Here is a 16523-nt window from a genome sequence, read left to right as displayed (position 1 = left end):
TAATAAGTTTTCACTGTGACAACGTAATGTTCCGTCATGAAGTGCTCAATTCCTACCCATACAGAAAACAAATGACGATCATGCGCTATTTGGCGCTCTGTGACTACTAACCACAAAGACAACACATGAAAATCGTTTAACAGAAATAACAGGCACTACCAAATCTGCGTTCTTTATGTGATATCCTATATTACTAGTGCCCAATATGAAACATATACCCTTTGAAAGCTTTTATTGAGCTGATCAAAGTGATGTGCGGAAAAGAAAATAGAGAAAAACAAAATAATTTGTAAACTTAATAGTTTGATTCTCGTAAAGCATTATTTGTTGAGGTAAAATTGTAGTGGCAGAACGACACTATGTAGTACACTGTTAAAAATGGTTTCTTAAATTCGAGAAAAATTTCCTCGTATTTGAGAACATCCGTTTCTCACCTGTGCACCGAGTAATATATTCTTAAATGTGAGATTTCGATTTTCTCAAACCATTTTGAGAAATAATGACTCAAATGCAAGGAATTTTGTCTCATTTCTGAGAGTGAAAATGCTTTCTCAACTTTGAGAAAAAATGTTTTTTTTTTTTCTTAAAATTAAGAAAGTAATATTTGAAGAAATGGGACATATAACCCCAATTTTGAGAGACACATTTCTCAAAAAAAATGAGAAATGTCTTTCGCAAAAGCAAGAAACGGTGCACAAAAATGGGGCTGTCAAATACAAGAAGGAGAAGGGAAGGGTTATAAACAAAATATAAACATGCAAAAAGAAATTCAAACTATTAGCATATACAAAATTTATATTAAATGAACATGTACAGTTATATTGTTTAAAATGTAACACATTTAAACCTTCATTTCAATTCAAGAAAACTTCATGAAGACTTGTATTTTAAGTGTGTTACTTACTCCTACTGCATCAGACAGTTAAACATCTTCCTCTTTATCACTGTCCATTTTCTCAAGACCTTTCTTTCTCATCGACGTGAGTTTATTCAAGATTCTCCCGTTTCCTCAAACATTATGCCAATTTCTTGATAATTCAGATTCAAGAATTATCCGTCTACTTCCGCCTAACGACAACAATTTCTGCTGGGGTGTAACGTCCTACGGTTATGCTACGGAGCTAAGGGGTACGTTATGATGATAATGAGTGAAAATGGTGTAATGAAGAAAGTGAGGGAATCCCGAGAAAACACACATACGATATTTACTCACACAGATCACTTGGCAGAGCTGAAATCAAACCAGAGACTCCATACATCTGAGGCGAATTCTACCACTGAGTCATCGTGGTCCAATATGCCTACTTATCTGCAATAAACAAGTTGCCTACATGAGAAAACACTGTGTGCGTGGGCTTTTCCATATTCTCCCGTTTCCTCCTACAAGGGATGTACGCAAGAATTTATTTCAGAGGGGTCCAAGTTCAACACGAGGACAAATTGTGTTAAAATTTATAAAATTGCCCTAAAATTAGATAAAATTTACGTAAAAGTAGCGATTTCGGCGCAGGTGTGGAGACTCAAGACCCTCCCCTACATTCTGCCTTCTTCACTACGGCAGGGGCATGCGATAGTTTCTGCCCCTCATAAATATGCTGAAACTTCACTGCTAAGGACACAATTCAGATTGGAAACAAGGACACACAGACACGTATTCATGCAAAAACTGTCAAGAAACGTACATCCACATTTTCATTACACCATTATTATCTATCTCTATCACTGTCCCTTAGCCTTGGAACAATCTTGGAACGTTAAATTTTTAAAAACTTGAAATAAATCTCCGAGTTTTACGTCGCACAGTTGTGATGGGTAGGATAAAGGAGAAGTTGATGATGAGAATGAAAGAGATGGAATGAAGAAAGTGGGAAGAAACGACAGAACCCCGAGAAAAGCCACGCACGCTGTTCACCCACAACAAAGCTCACTTGCCGCGAGCTGGGGTCGAATCAAGAGCCTCACGCAGCAGAGGTGAACACTACCACTGAGCTACCACAGTCCCTACATTAAATTAAGAACAAATGCGTACAGTATTATGCCACAAGTAACCTGCAAACGTGTGTCATTAAAACGATTACTGGTGATGAAAAAAGGAGGCGTCAATCTATGCTAGGTGATCAGTACAAAATACCTCTGCATTACATTTCCATAATAACAAATCTCATTTTTAATAATGCTGTTTCTACCTATAGAGATGACTTATGTTTTTAGTTTCAGTACATAAACTGCACCTTACAACGAATGGCAATCGGTGTAAAGCATTAACATGCCTCCCCATTCTATTGTAATATAGAAAACAACGTGCCCGACGGAGCTCTAACCCGCTTTCACTTGTTATTGCTGCACTTGTTATTATGTGAATTGAGTATTGAGCTTCGGTGCATAAAGGAGCCAACCTGACTAGTATAGCCTATATAACCTATATGAGGGAGGTCAGCGTTCTTCATCCTAACGAATGTATTATAGTATCTTTTAGTCTATGGTAGTATGTTTACAATTCACCGATTCACCCAAACTTATGTTCGAAAGCTGATATATATGCTGCTCCTCGCCGCTGTCACATGATGTGTATCTATACGCCACCTCAGCCGCATCACTGTACTACGTACTCATATCTATTCGCACTCTGCTACAACTAAAATCCTTTATCTCGTTTGCTGTATAGTACTTAAGCTCTAGCAATATTACATCCTAATAAAACATAGTAATATTATTTCGGTAAGATTGTTACCCCTAATCACCTATGATATTGCAAATCACACACTATTCCATTCTCATTTTAAAGAATTGAGAAAATCTCATAAATAGAAAACTAAAAATTTGTCTTGAGCTCAGAATTGAAAACACGTTTGACTATAAAGAAACATTTTCCCTCAAATATGAGTCAAAATTATGGGCAACCAGGGCAAGAGTGTACGCTGGGGCAAGAGTGAAAATGCTATTGACGAAGAAGTGGCAACGTCGGTAAACAAACGAATGTTGAAAATTAGTTCGGTATGACACATGTAGGAACGGAAAAGGAGGGGAGCCGTGTGCGTGCAGTGTGAAGAGCATCGGAGCAGAAAGTTTGTTGCAAAAGGAAAGAAGTAAGAGATTCATTATTAAGTGTCACAGTTTATAACGAAGTTTCAGCTGAAGGTGCAGGATTGGAAATATTTCCTGGAAAAGCTGTATAAGTTCGTATTTCTTGTCAGTGGTACGCAAAAGAAAAAAGTGCTCTGGCGGGAGATGGCAGGCAATTATTGGAAGATACCTGAAGCGGAGCAAGAGTATACGGGGCAAGTGTGAACGTGTGAACAAGTGTGCCGCTTGTTTTAAAGTTGGGTAAAGAAAATGTAAAAGCCAACACGTAAATTGAGTAAAAAACAATTGCAGAGGTAAGACAGAAGTTAGCGGCTATAGACTACTAACAAAGCGTTTGCATTATCGTTTAGAATTTCGCAGCCCGAGTTGTTGAGCATATGTCATGTCGCTCGGGAACACAAAAGAAGCTAGAAATTCGCATCAAAGTCATCCACACTCATGGATACGCCCAGCCAATCCAGTGGGAAATTGTTTTCAGATACACCAAATGAGGATTTCCTGTATCATATGCGAGTGGTCTCACGAATAATGTTCCACTCTTAATCAAAGGAAGTCTGTGTACGTGTGTGACCACTGTGTGCACCGCAAGTAACATTTTTGTGCTTCGTGAAGAATGTTGAACTGATTTCTCCTAGTTTCATATTTTGTAATTATAACATGTACGATATACAGTACTGGAACATTTGTTGGCAGTTCCATTTGACACTAGTCTGTTTGATATTTTATAACTATCTTAGTTCCATGTAACCAGTATATATATGATTCAATGTATTTTTTGGTGTTTATGCATACGTTTCTATGTTTTGATTCGATTATATATCGTTGCCCTAACCATTGTTTACTCTTACCCCACCATATGGGGTAAGAGTACAAAATTTTTCCTTCGTCAAAACTATGTTATTCCTCTGTATCCTCTGCTTGATTTTCCGCAATTAAACCGTATATGTTATTAGAGATAACAGGCTTCCACATAGAAAACATATTTCGTTTTTCTCTGTCGCCATTCCACCGCAATTCTTTGATTTACAAAAAGTGTTCACTCTTGTCCTGATTGCCCATACTTATTTAGTTTTGAACATGCATTTTTCTCATTTCTGAGCAAGGAATTTTTTAAGAGTGTATAGTTAATGAGATATACATACCTAAGGAGTCAAAATTGCCATCAACAATTACATTTTAATTTCTGTTTAACTAAAATATTGCCCAATTATAAGATAAATGTACCAATCGATGAATCACGTTAAGCTGAAGAAGGTATACTTGAAGATAAAATGATCATGTGTAGTTTTCGAGAATATCGAAAAAAAAACGAACTTTTATGGCGTGAAAAAGTCTGTAATTCCTCGCGAACAATAATAGAGATTTTTTATTATGCTTAAAGAAACTGTTATTTATTTGTGTACCATATATGCAGCAAGATACTGTTATCTGCTAGATCGTTGTTTATCTTATCCTAATGATGACACAATATTCTTCATGCACTTACTACTTGTAATTAATATCGTAAGTGCTACTATTTTGTGCACTGATCTGACATTAAAATAACGTTAACTCAGTATGCATCGTAAAATGACTTCGTAAATTTTAAGAAGTGATCTATTGAGCAATGATGAACATATATAACAATTCTATCCATGCCATCATCATTACGTAGCAATCTAGTGTATACTCTTCAAATGTACACCAATTTCTTCACATTCTTGTAATAATAATTCAGTACAAGTAGACTAGTTCCAGTGTAGTTTCCTTTCAAAATAGATAAATTGAAGCTTATTTTAAGTTGTTGGAAACGGTAACTAGATTAGTCTATTTGTTTCAAAGTAACTGAAAACGCAGAAGTTATATAGTGTTGCTGACAATTGTACAAATAACCGAATATGTTTACGATATCAGATCGACGATTTCAATTAAAACCCACGTTGCAATATTAAAAGATGGTTCTATACCAGAAAAGTTAACCTTTGCCAGTAACCCAACAGATTTACAGTTGCTTGAAAAACACTTTAGGATGAATAAGGTCAAACTCTGTACCTCTGTTTATTATTTTTGACTTTGTACAATATTTTCTTTGGAGTAAGGTGGTGGGATAAAGTGAAAGAAAATGATGCGATATCGGTTGGTACTAAAATCAAGATAGGAAAGTTTAGAATTACATACGGCATATCAATATTAATGTTATAATTACTGAACTTTAAGTTTGTGAGAGAATGTAACATACCTTTATCGAAGGAGATTCATGTGGACTATGAAAATTCTGTTGCCTTTATTGACATATTTCCTTGCACTGTAAGGGTCTAGTATTCACTGAAAAGGGATAAAAACATGTGCCTCCCCTCTTATACCTCTCTGAAAATATTGATATTATAACCAAAGACTTAAAAAGTAAACAACTGTTTGTATAAAATTTTCGATTTCATATTGACCAACATCAATTAAGTCTAATATAAATTATATGTATTACGCTAGTGTTATTAAAATATATGATGTAGATGTATCTTTTATGAGTGTTTCCTTTCACGGCGCTAAGCCTACCGTTATACATTGAAACCAGTTATTAGAGTGATAATTAAAGCAATAACTGGTCAAGTGTCCTTGTATTAGTAACAAGGGAAAACTCGAGAAGCAACTCAAAACCATTGAGAGCTGTATACACAAACATAATTTTCTCCCACGGACCAAAAGGGCGCCCTTAAGAGGATTAGAGAGATTATATACAAGACAAATATAGGTATTATTTACCTTAAAGAGAGTGGTTCTTTAAGTTAAGATAATCAGAGGGCGACGAGAACATATTTGGAATAATTAATGCCCGTCAGACTTCTGGGTGAGAATGAAAGATATTTCATGTTAATTCTAAAGTAATAGGAGTGAATTTTAGAAGCTCTGTGATAGTCTCGATGAAAGAGAAATGAAACTAAGCAAACTTTCAACAGAACGCTCTAATTATTATATCGTTCAGACGATTAAATCAAGAGAATTAACTTGAATCACAAGCCTAACAATTGCACTATAGAAACATGTTGTGCCACTTTGTGATCAAATGGCTGATATGTGCGCTTTCGATGCATGTGTGTGGTCCTGTATTTGATTTCCGGATGATAGGGAAATATGCTTACCCATAGGAATACATTTTATATTTTGCTTTACAGAAGTAGGTACATTTGTGCAAGCTTAAAGGAAAAATTATGTTCCTCATAGTTGATATTTAAACTTCATACTATAAAAAGTTACAAGGTAATTCTACCAATGAGAAGAATGCCAGAGCAATTTTTGTCGTGGGAGTCATTTTTTCCCTCGAGACATACACAATACGTACCAAAGAACATTTGTTGAACCTGTGGACATAATTAAATCTAATGATAATCAATTGTTTTCAACGACTATTTATTTACTATAAAACAAACGATAAAATTACTATAAATAATAATAGCCGATTTCCTCTTTCTCATTTCAATTAGAATTTTGGTTCATAAAATAATTTTAATAACAAAGAACGTACTATGAATTATAAGCAAATATATTGCATTTTTGTCGGATCGTTTGCTTAAACAATATACTTTGATTCTGGAATTAGGCATCCTGGTTTGAAATATATATATATATATATAATATAGGGTGTGTCAAAACAACACCTACAACGTATTGGAGGTGACTCCTGACACCAAGATGAGACAAAAAGTATAGACCAGCCTGGGTACACAAATGCTTCCTTTCGGAGTTATAGGCTGCAGAAAACATGAAAAAGTTAACTTTAAAGGTCCATAGCTCTGAAACTATAGGACCTACCATTGTCGGGTCATGACTTCACTTAGGAACTAGTATGTGCCCTATCCAAATATCCAAGTTTCAGAATTCTGCGGTACTTCGGCAACAATTTTTATAAAGGTAGTTGGTAAGTACTTCAAATTATATGCCTGTAGCCTAACTCCTTCTGTAAAAATTGTTGCATGAGTACTGCAGAATTCTGAAATATGTATTTTGGATGTTCACATATTAGTTTCTAAGTGAAGTCTTGACCCGACTACGGTACGTACCATAGTTTTGGGGTACGTACCAAATGTCACAAACTGACACCAGAAAATGTAGAGAAACATCTCGTGATATACCATAGGGCTAATTGCAGGAATGACTAAATCCTTTAGGGTTGCCACATTTAAAAATTAGAAAAGCGGGGGATTCTAAACTGTAAGTACTGATGTGAATTTGTGTATTACAAATGCTGACCTGGGATCCTTCGAACTTTTTTTTTTTTTTGGTCAAGTAACACTTCCAACGTATTTTTCTTACGGAACTAAAGTAAAACAAATTTAGTTTTTGGCTTCTATGTTTTATTAAGTTCAACAAATGAGTCTCGTATTGTAAAATAAGAATTAAGTATTACAGTATGATATCAGTAATTGCAAGGATATCTGTGAGGAAGGTTTTTAAAGAAACAAAAACGCAAGCGTAATGACAGATATTGTTTATACGGTTTTCTCTCTAAGAAACACATAATAATTTTTAAATTTTTATCATAAGAAAGGTAAAATATATAATATTTAGAAGTCTTGGTCCATCTCTTATAAAATTTCTAATCATTTTTAAAGATTGCTTCTTGAAACCGTACTAACATACAAAATTACCACGGTTTCACAATATATGAAATACAGCATAAACATTTTAAAAGAAAAAAATATTAATAATGAATCCAATCTAAACAAAATGTTAAGGATACCGTGATTCAATTTCCAATCATTTCTGAATATATAAAGACTAGGTAAACAAATAGCTCACAGCCTGAGCCTCAGCGCGAGCCCAAATTTAACTCAATCGCTATTGAGATTGACACAAAGATGTAGCAGTTTACGTAGAACATAAACACTTTATCAACAGCCGTGTCTTAGATTTTTCTCCAATCCAAAAAAAAGTGCGGGTGGTTTTTCCTGATTAAGAAATGATTAAGCTGGGGAAGAATATAGGTCCTGAAAATCGGGTGGTACCCGCTAATATCGGGAAATATGGCAACCTTAAAATCCTTAGAAACGAAAACTTACTTTTTCTACATAAAATACAATTGTGAAGGAAAAATAGCAATTGTGTTATTGTATCACTATATTCATTTTAATCTCATCTGTGTATGCTTCAAACATTTTAGAATATATACACTACAAATATAAGAGAAGACTGAAACGTAAAGTATACTTTCCATATTATATTCAACTTACAAAACTTCTATCACATCTTCGATGTATGTTTGAAAGTGTTCTCTTTTATTGTACTGTTAATGCATATTAAGTGCATATTTTTACACATTTAACAGCATAGTTGCTTACATATTTCATGAATTTTAAGTGCATAAAAATCCGCTGAATACTCATGGAGTGACTCAACAATGCCAATAGCACGGGATCTTTTTACAGAGGAGACGGCGCGACGCCGTGATATCGTAAATCATGAAAATAAACTCAGATCTCTTTCTGTTGGGTTTCAAATTGTTATTTTACCTAGGCCAAAAACTAAGTTTTCAAGAATTGTATTGCCAGGGCCCTATACTTTGGGCTCGCTTTTATATTGCGCGATAGGAAGCATGTTGGATTTCACTATTGTTTTTGCTTGCACTATAGAGGTCTGCACGCGCCGGAATTCTTAGCCCAGGCCCGGCCCGTCAATTTATGTGAGACCCCACCAGAGTCCGTTATATAATTTAGCATTTATGCCCGGGCCCGGCCCGAGCTCGTGTGATAATCAAATGAGCTCGAAATAAGTCCGAATTACAGAAACTTAATAATTAACGCAAAATTGTATTTTAATTTACAACAACTAGAAGTTTAATTTTGCAGTTGTGATTTAAAAGTTCTCCAGAAAGAACGGTCCAATAAATACCGTTGTACAGTACATTTATAAAGTTAGGCTCAAAAAGGTCCGAGAAATATTGCTGTATATTTGAAATTTACGGCCCGAATCCGGCCCGGAACCCAAGTGATATATACTTTTTAGTCCCGAGACCGGCCAGACCTTTATTGCACCGCCATGATTCTCAATCTGCCATGACCCATTCTTATTTTGACGGGACGTGAGTCGCAACAAAATTTTAATGAAACGCTCGAAAGGGCTTGATGTATGCAGATTGCTGTCGTGATTTTTCACAAGAATATTAGTTGTCGTACACATTTTCCATTTTTTTTCTCTTCCTCCTGGCTCTCTCTCTTTATTAAAATTTTCATTTAGCTCCTGTCTGGGCGGCGATTGCCGCCTAGCCACCTGGGTCAGTCCGGGCCTGGTATGTGTTATATTTGACAATGTTACTTGCGAAAATAGCTTTTCTTCAGCGAATCTCTCTTACTGCTTTTACTCGTACTGGAGTAAACCTGTAACGGGTTTTCAAGTATGGCTACAGAAATTTTGAATATAAAATTACAATCCTCGATATTTGTCCTTAACATTTAAATACAAATGGCATAATATATTCTAAAAGCTACGCTACACATATGGGGAACTGCATCCCAGCTCCTATCACTCCAGAAAATCACACACTTTTTATATTTCGTCTACTTTTTTTTCTTAGAAATGCTCCAGATGACAGAGAAGGAATATATTCTTACATATAAGGGAATACATATCCTTCGTTATTAGTGATGAAAACTACTTAAGCAATCTTTCAAAAGTTTGTAATATTTTATTGTACGAGGTACTACGAAATTAGACATGCTTGCGATATTTGTATCATATTCATATTCAAAATATTATTGCCAGAATAACGAGAATGATATTCTCTTCTACTCTTTAAAATTAATTGCTGTAAATCTCCAAATTAATGTAATAGTGCTTAATTAATTGGTCTTGTATCATCAGATGAAAGCTTCAAAAGAGCCCCTGTAAAAAATCACAAAATCTTAGGACTGTTGCAAGATCCACTAATCCAGCTTTCTTGGACGCGTGCTCGGAAAGATCTTTCTGATTGATGGACTATTTATTCACTAGCTGTAGCGAATTCATGTTCCAAAATCTTTCGGACTGGTTGTTAATATATAGGGTCTACATCCTTTTCATCATAACCAGCCTCCTGAGTCTAAAGAAAATCATCCCTCCTCTCTTATTCGTTCGTTTCCAATGTAGGCTTAAACAATACAGCTATGTCAGCTTATATTGAACCACCAGCGATGAGGGCGGGGAGCACACAACCAAATGCACGGATTATGCTGTTAGGCAATAAGCAATAGCCTCAGCTCTTTCTATCGCCAGTTGTGGCGAACAGAAAAACTCGTCGTTTTACTGGTACTAACATTGATTTCAGTGTAAGTTCCGTTAAATTATTTTCTCGTAGATACTTTGATACTTTTTTTTTTTCATATCGTACCTCAATTTCGATTTTCTTTCATATACCATCTCTAGAATTTTCTCCCTTGCGCTCGGGTTTCATCATAATCACAGCGACACGCGGACGTTAAGCAAACTCATTCAATCAATTTTGTTGTAGTGGCTAGAAATAGTGATAGGTTTACAAAAAAAATCAGGTTTGTAAGTAGTGTTGGAAATTAATAAGTGCAGCAATAGAGTAGCTTGAAAGCAAGTTCCGGATATCATCATGTACTGTTCCAAAAGAGTAGTTTTGACAGATGAATAATGGTTGTTGTAAGCTTGTCCGTGACATCGCTCTCACCACTGTCCTCACTTCCATTTTCCTCTGTTTAACCCTACCAAGAACAGTTCGTGACGTGCGACTGACAGTGATTGTAGTTGAGCTGCATACAAATATCAGAAGTTTGTGTTTTCTGTCAGAGACATTAACGTTTCTTGAGAATTTCAGCAATGACAAGGAAATGAAAAATACACATTTCTAAGTGCCACAAGCTCTTTTTTGAATTAAGAGGTCGTATCTTCGTCACCAGCGGGGTAAAGAAACTGATAAAGATTTTCAATAATGATTTCCAGATTAAGTTGCTAATGCGTTCTCAAGGGCTAATCATGCAAGCTCTTCCTTGAATATTTATATTTGTTCCGAACTCTTGATTAAATTCTCTGGCAAGGAAGAATAAATTAGACAGCAAGAGCAAATTAGATTGCTCTCTCTAGAGTTTCTAAGTTAGAACACCTTTTGTTGATATATCTTTTTCATTGTCATATTGGATTTTTTATGGAAAGATTCGGCACATATCCAATAAATTGATATAATTTGAATTACCATATTTTGCATTTTACTAAAGTGGTCAGAATTGTAATACCCGCTTGTAAATAAAATAAAATAAAATAATATAAAAGGAATCACAACGTCTAAGCTTATAAATACATAAGAAAATCATTTTTAGATCCTAAGCATCCATGGTATACTGATCTCTTACATAATAGGTTTCACCAACATCACTTAAATATCCTTAACAACTGTTAACCCAACAATTCATTAAACTCCAGTAGCCTTTTCAAAGTCTGAGCATATGGTAAGATTTCCTCGCTGCCCTGTGACTAGCACGCATGCCATTGATGCATGAAGTGCTAAGTTCTATTTCCAATGGGAGAGCCTTTAAATTTAAACACATTGCGGTCGTTGAGACTCCATCTTGAAATGTAGGTACACATCTCATATAGCCTCGGTGCAAGAAAGTGACACTAAACATCAACAAACAATACCAACATTATCATCAGTGTACCGCCTGATATAACCGAGTAGTCTTAAGACGTTGTACTGGATATTGCATGACATGTCTTTCGTGTCTTCGAATGCTGCTCAGGGCATGGTTCTATTATTATTTCTTTCTTTTCACCATTCATTTCTTGTCGGTGTGTTTGACCTAAAGTACACAACCATAAGACATGAAACAAACAGCCATTTCCCTTAACAAACTTAGCCCGGATTAGCGCCTAAGCTGAATAAGCTGAAGCCTGGAAGGTATATTTGACTCCCTGTTCCCCTTCTTATATATCACATAAAAAATCAATTTATTGTACTAGAAATTTTCAGCGTGACCACTCTTTTGATTACAGATTATAATATTATTTCCGTTCTCGAGTGATCTTTCCACGTAAAAGTGTATTAAACAACGACAATTTGTGTAGTGGCCGCAACTGAGTTGCTGGATTCATTATCGACAACAATTTTGTTGTAATTTACAACTAATGATGAATAATGACTGGACAGAAAGTGCTCTAAAAGAAGTAAGCAACATATAAATAGGCTATTTTTTTGTTGCTGCCATCAGTTACAAAAGTTCGCTTTTGGACTTCAACATTATTGTAGAGCCCAGTGTTATTTGAGGGTTATTGAACTGACAATTATTTTAATTTTGTTCTATTTAATTTCTCATTATTTGATAACAACTTCCATCAAGAGTTTTGATGCTATATACGGACTTTACCGTGCTATTAGTGAGTTTCATAGTGATTAATTAAGACAATTATAGTTGTATAAAACAGGTCATTCAGACCTTGGTCTGTGCCGCCATAAACAATAAAATACACATTTCTAGGCTGTAATCTACTAGGAAATAATCTCAGGGACAATATATTATGCTTTTATGTTTGGAAGGAAGAAACAAGATCGTTTCAGAGAATAGTAATGGTATATTTGAAAATAATATTAAAAGAGAGATTTTTGTGAGAGACTATTGCAAAGCGTACTTTTAAAAAACTTAAATAAAATAAAAGATTGTGGGAGTCACTGGATTACGCATTTAATTAATGTATGGAAATATGTTGTCTGATTGACGTAATTCCGTAGTGTGATTAATAATCTGACTTGTAGAATAAGCTTATCTGGATTTGCATCGTTCGTTACTAACGCTGCCAATGTTCAAAATTACTTGGAACTGTTTGAGCAGCTGTGCATAGCGGTAGGAATACTTGTATATCATGAAAGAAATATGTCTACTTTATTAGTAGTAATTAGAACACCAGTTTATGAAGCATTGAATATGGCCTGACACACCAGCAAAGAAAACTTTTGACTACTTAAAGGATTGTTAATGAACGCCAGCTACAATCATCTAAAGGTAATATACCCAGAATAGGAACAATAGTAGTGATAAAATGTTTGGCTTACACACAACTACTGTTCTATAAGAGCACAAAGATGTACTAAATGTGCCTGGTATCATTTGCCTAATGGATACCTGATATATGGGAAACCATGTTACAAATGTGGCTTGTTTGACCATTTTGTCGCTAGATGTACTCAAGAAAATAAAATCCATTCTTGAGTTGCATATAAATACAACGTACAGACATATGCCATAAAAAGTACAGTGCAAAAACACAAACTAACGTGTGCTAGGTGGTCGATAAAAAGCACGAATGCTAAGTAGCAAAGGTAGGACAAGGCGTAGCTGGTAAGGTAGCCCATGGATAATCCAGGTGCGTTAGCGTTGGTACTCGAAACACATTGTGTTTCTCATATTGCTAGATGCCTTTTCTGTCGGACAGGTTTATCATTATGGATTACACAGTAGAATAGGTTGAATTAATGTTTGTTTGTTGCATTTAAAGTACTTTAATGTGAGTTTTTGCGCTGATAAGAATTCTTATCTCACTTGTAATGATTTGACACTAGTAATGCTTCAATTGTAAAATAAAACAGCTTTTATACAATGTGCAAAAATACTATACCGGAGGAAAATAATATCAAATACAGTTCTTTTTCATAATATGTATATATTTATTTTCACCGTTGTGTAGCAGTTGTAATAGTTTTACACTAGTAAACATATAAACATAAAATACACCAGTATTACGTGGTATTTAAATCAGTTGCCTGCAGAAATTTGTTCCTTTAAAATAGCTGTTTATATGCAATGTGTTCAATGTCCTTTGTAAATTTTGTAAAATGCAGGGTTCTTAAATTTAACCCGTATCGAAATTATATTACCTTGGGGTACGAGCTATTCTCAAAGCATAGACTAGGGTTTGTGTTAATCCGGTCTTAAGCAAAATTAAATAACTTGTTCTATATATTCCATCTGGTCTTGGTGTAGGCGATGGTTAGGCAATTAAAATTTCAGACACCATTTCTATTATTCCTAAAAAAAAAAAAAAAAAAAAAAATAGTAACCATATGACGGAAATTGTTGCCGGACTTCTGGGTGGGTTACCTTTCTTTATATTCCGGAAAACAGGCACATAGAACGTAAAGAGTTTGAGCCAACCACTGTTTAAAGGTTTTGGGAAAGCTGGATAACAAACGAAAGAACGTCACAGAGAGAAAGAGAGACCCCTCGTTGCAGCTAGACAACAGAGCACCAGAGAGCTCAAACCCTGGCAACTGCACCTGACAACTTGGCTCTGCTTCTCACAGAATCCCTGCGCTAATCCTCCTACGCACAAATACGTCTCCCCCACAATCTTAGTAATCCTACATTCTTTTTTTTTTAATTTTCTCCGTTCTTTTTCCTACTTTTAATAATAAAAATCTATTTTATAACTAAATATAATAAACTTACAAGATTGAAATAACACTTTCTTTTTCATTTTCCTGCTTTAATTAAGATTGTCAATATTATTGCTTTTGTAATGTTTTGAATTAAAATGAACTATCCAAAAAATGAAACGCTACTATGCAATAAAAATCTTAATAAGCTTTGTCAAAGTATTAGAACGCCTTATGAAACAACAAGGAACTAAAAGTTAATATCTTTCGAAATTACAAGTTTATTATAACTTCTTTCTTGGAACAAATTTTATTTTTATGATGAACTTGTTAATTTTCAGAAAATGTTTTATGATATAGATTAATTTACATTAATTTGTTTTCAGTATTAAGTTTGCTCTATGTTTAATAAGACGTTCTAGCAATTTATTCAGGATAATCCATCTTTTCTTTATATATTGTACTTATTTTCCCAATTTCATTTCATCCAGCAGAGCATTTGTAAATATTCTTTTACATTTAATTAGACTTGTGAAATGTGATTTTAGAAATTTAGCTACGAAAAATATATGATACATTCTTAAAATCAATGCATATGTTTGCGTTTTAAATAAGATATTAAATATTTGAAATTCGAGTAAAGTTAATTTATTTTCTTTTTTAATATTGTTTCAAGGTTATTTGGCATCTAAATATTGATTTATTTTCAGTGAGCCATTAAATTGAACTAAAACAAGAAAGAAAGAAAGTTCGAATGAATTTACGGCAATAATTGCATTCTTTATAATCATTTGCAATGGATAATGTAGGTGCTAGTGCAACACAAACAGCTACATGACGCTTTTAACATAGTCAATTTATTGAAAAAAAATCATGAAAGTCTTCCAGTAGTAAGATGAAGAGTCGATTATTGGTAGTGATCTCCCCCTTCTCCCGAGAAATTTCAGTGCGCAAAATGCACAATAATTTAATTGAACATTTTACACAGTCGCATGTGTCATATAACGTATCATATTCCGGGGATATTTTGAAATTGAAATGAAATGAAATCTTTAAATTTTACGTCACACGCTTATGCCGGTTAGGCTAAAGGAGACGGTGAGGATGAGTAATGAATGAAATGGTGGAATGAAGAAAGTGGGAGGAAACGGGAGAACCCCGAGAAAATCCACGCACACGGTGTTTGTCCACCACAAAGTTCACTTGGCGGGGGCTGGGATCGAACCCGGGACCCCTAGCACCAGAGGAGAACGCTCTACCGCGGTCCTTGGGGATATTTTGATTATTTACGAAAATCAAATTTCTACTGAAGTTATGAAGGATCGTAATATTATCCAATATTTTGTAGTTAAAGAAGATACAGTGTGATCATAAATCTTGTCCCGTAACTTTTGAACTGTTATAACTCGGAAACGAAACGTGTGACATGAATGTGGATTGCACATACAGAAAATGTGATTCTTGGGCGTATATATATCTGAGGAAGTGAGGTACGCCACATAAGTAAGGACATTTGCGAGAAGAGAAAGAATGGGATTAGGTGTAGAAACAGAAATTATATCTATTTCTTTCCTCAAGAACATTTCAAAAATCCAATGCTACTAGAGCATCTTTTGTAGTTTGGTTTTTACTTGCTTATAAATATCACCACGTAACCGGCGCTTGTGTTCATGTGTAAAATCTCTCTGTTCGTTATGGTTCTGCATTTCAGTTCCATCAGTAGGAGGTTTTGGTGAAGCACAGTTTGATTAAAACTGGTCCTTTTTTTATAAATTATTACAAGACCGTCGAATGTTCATGATTATCGACGATCTAACGCTCGTTTTAACAATAAACTTCATGGGGATCCACTGCAGAATTTTACTGGAATATCTGTGAAAGGAATTCCATGAAATTTCTGTTTTAAGTATCATTCATTCTATGTGGATCACCATTGACTTTGTCGTATGACTGGACACCTTGTCCTGGTGAACGACAAAGTAAAATCTCACTACCATATAGGAATAGAATATCTTTGTGATATATAGAATCCAAAATGTGTCTGGTCATATGTTTCATTGAGTTTTGATTGCTTTGCGTGACACATGTTTGCGATTATAGCAATAAC

The 16523-nt window shown here is 34.8% G+C and overlaps 1 protein-coding gene across 4 annotated transcripts in view; it reads left to right on the top strand.

Annotated features, from left to right (window-relative positions):
- Positions 1-16523, top strand: part of LOC145694654 (tachykinin-like peptides receptor 99D) — a 1420129-nt gene that overhangs the window by 1254815 nt on the left and 148791 nt on the right. The gene's annotated exons all lie outside the window — the stretch shown is intronic.

The sequence above is a fragment of the Thermobia domestica genome, chromosome 1 (assembly GCF_964235325.1).
Source record: "Thermobia domestica chromosome 1, izTheDome1.hap1.1, whole genome shotgun sequence".
Lineage (NCBI taxonomy): Eukaryota > Metazoa > Arthropoda > Insecta > Zygentoma > Lepismatidae > Thermobia > Thermobia domestica.
Note: the sequence above shows the minus strand (reverse complement) of the source record. Positions and strands in the feature narration are given on the sequence as shown.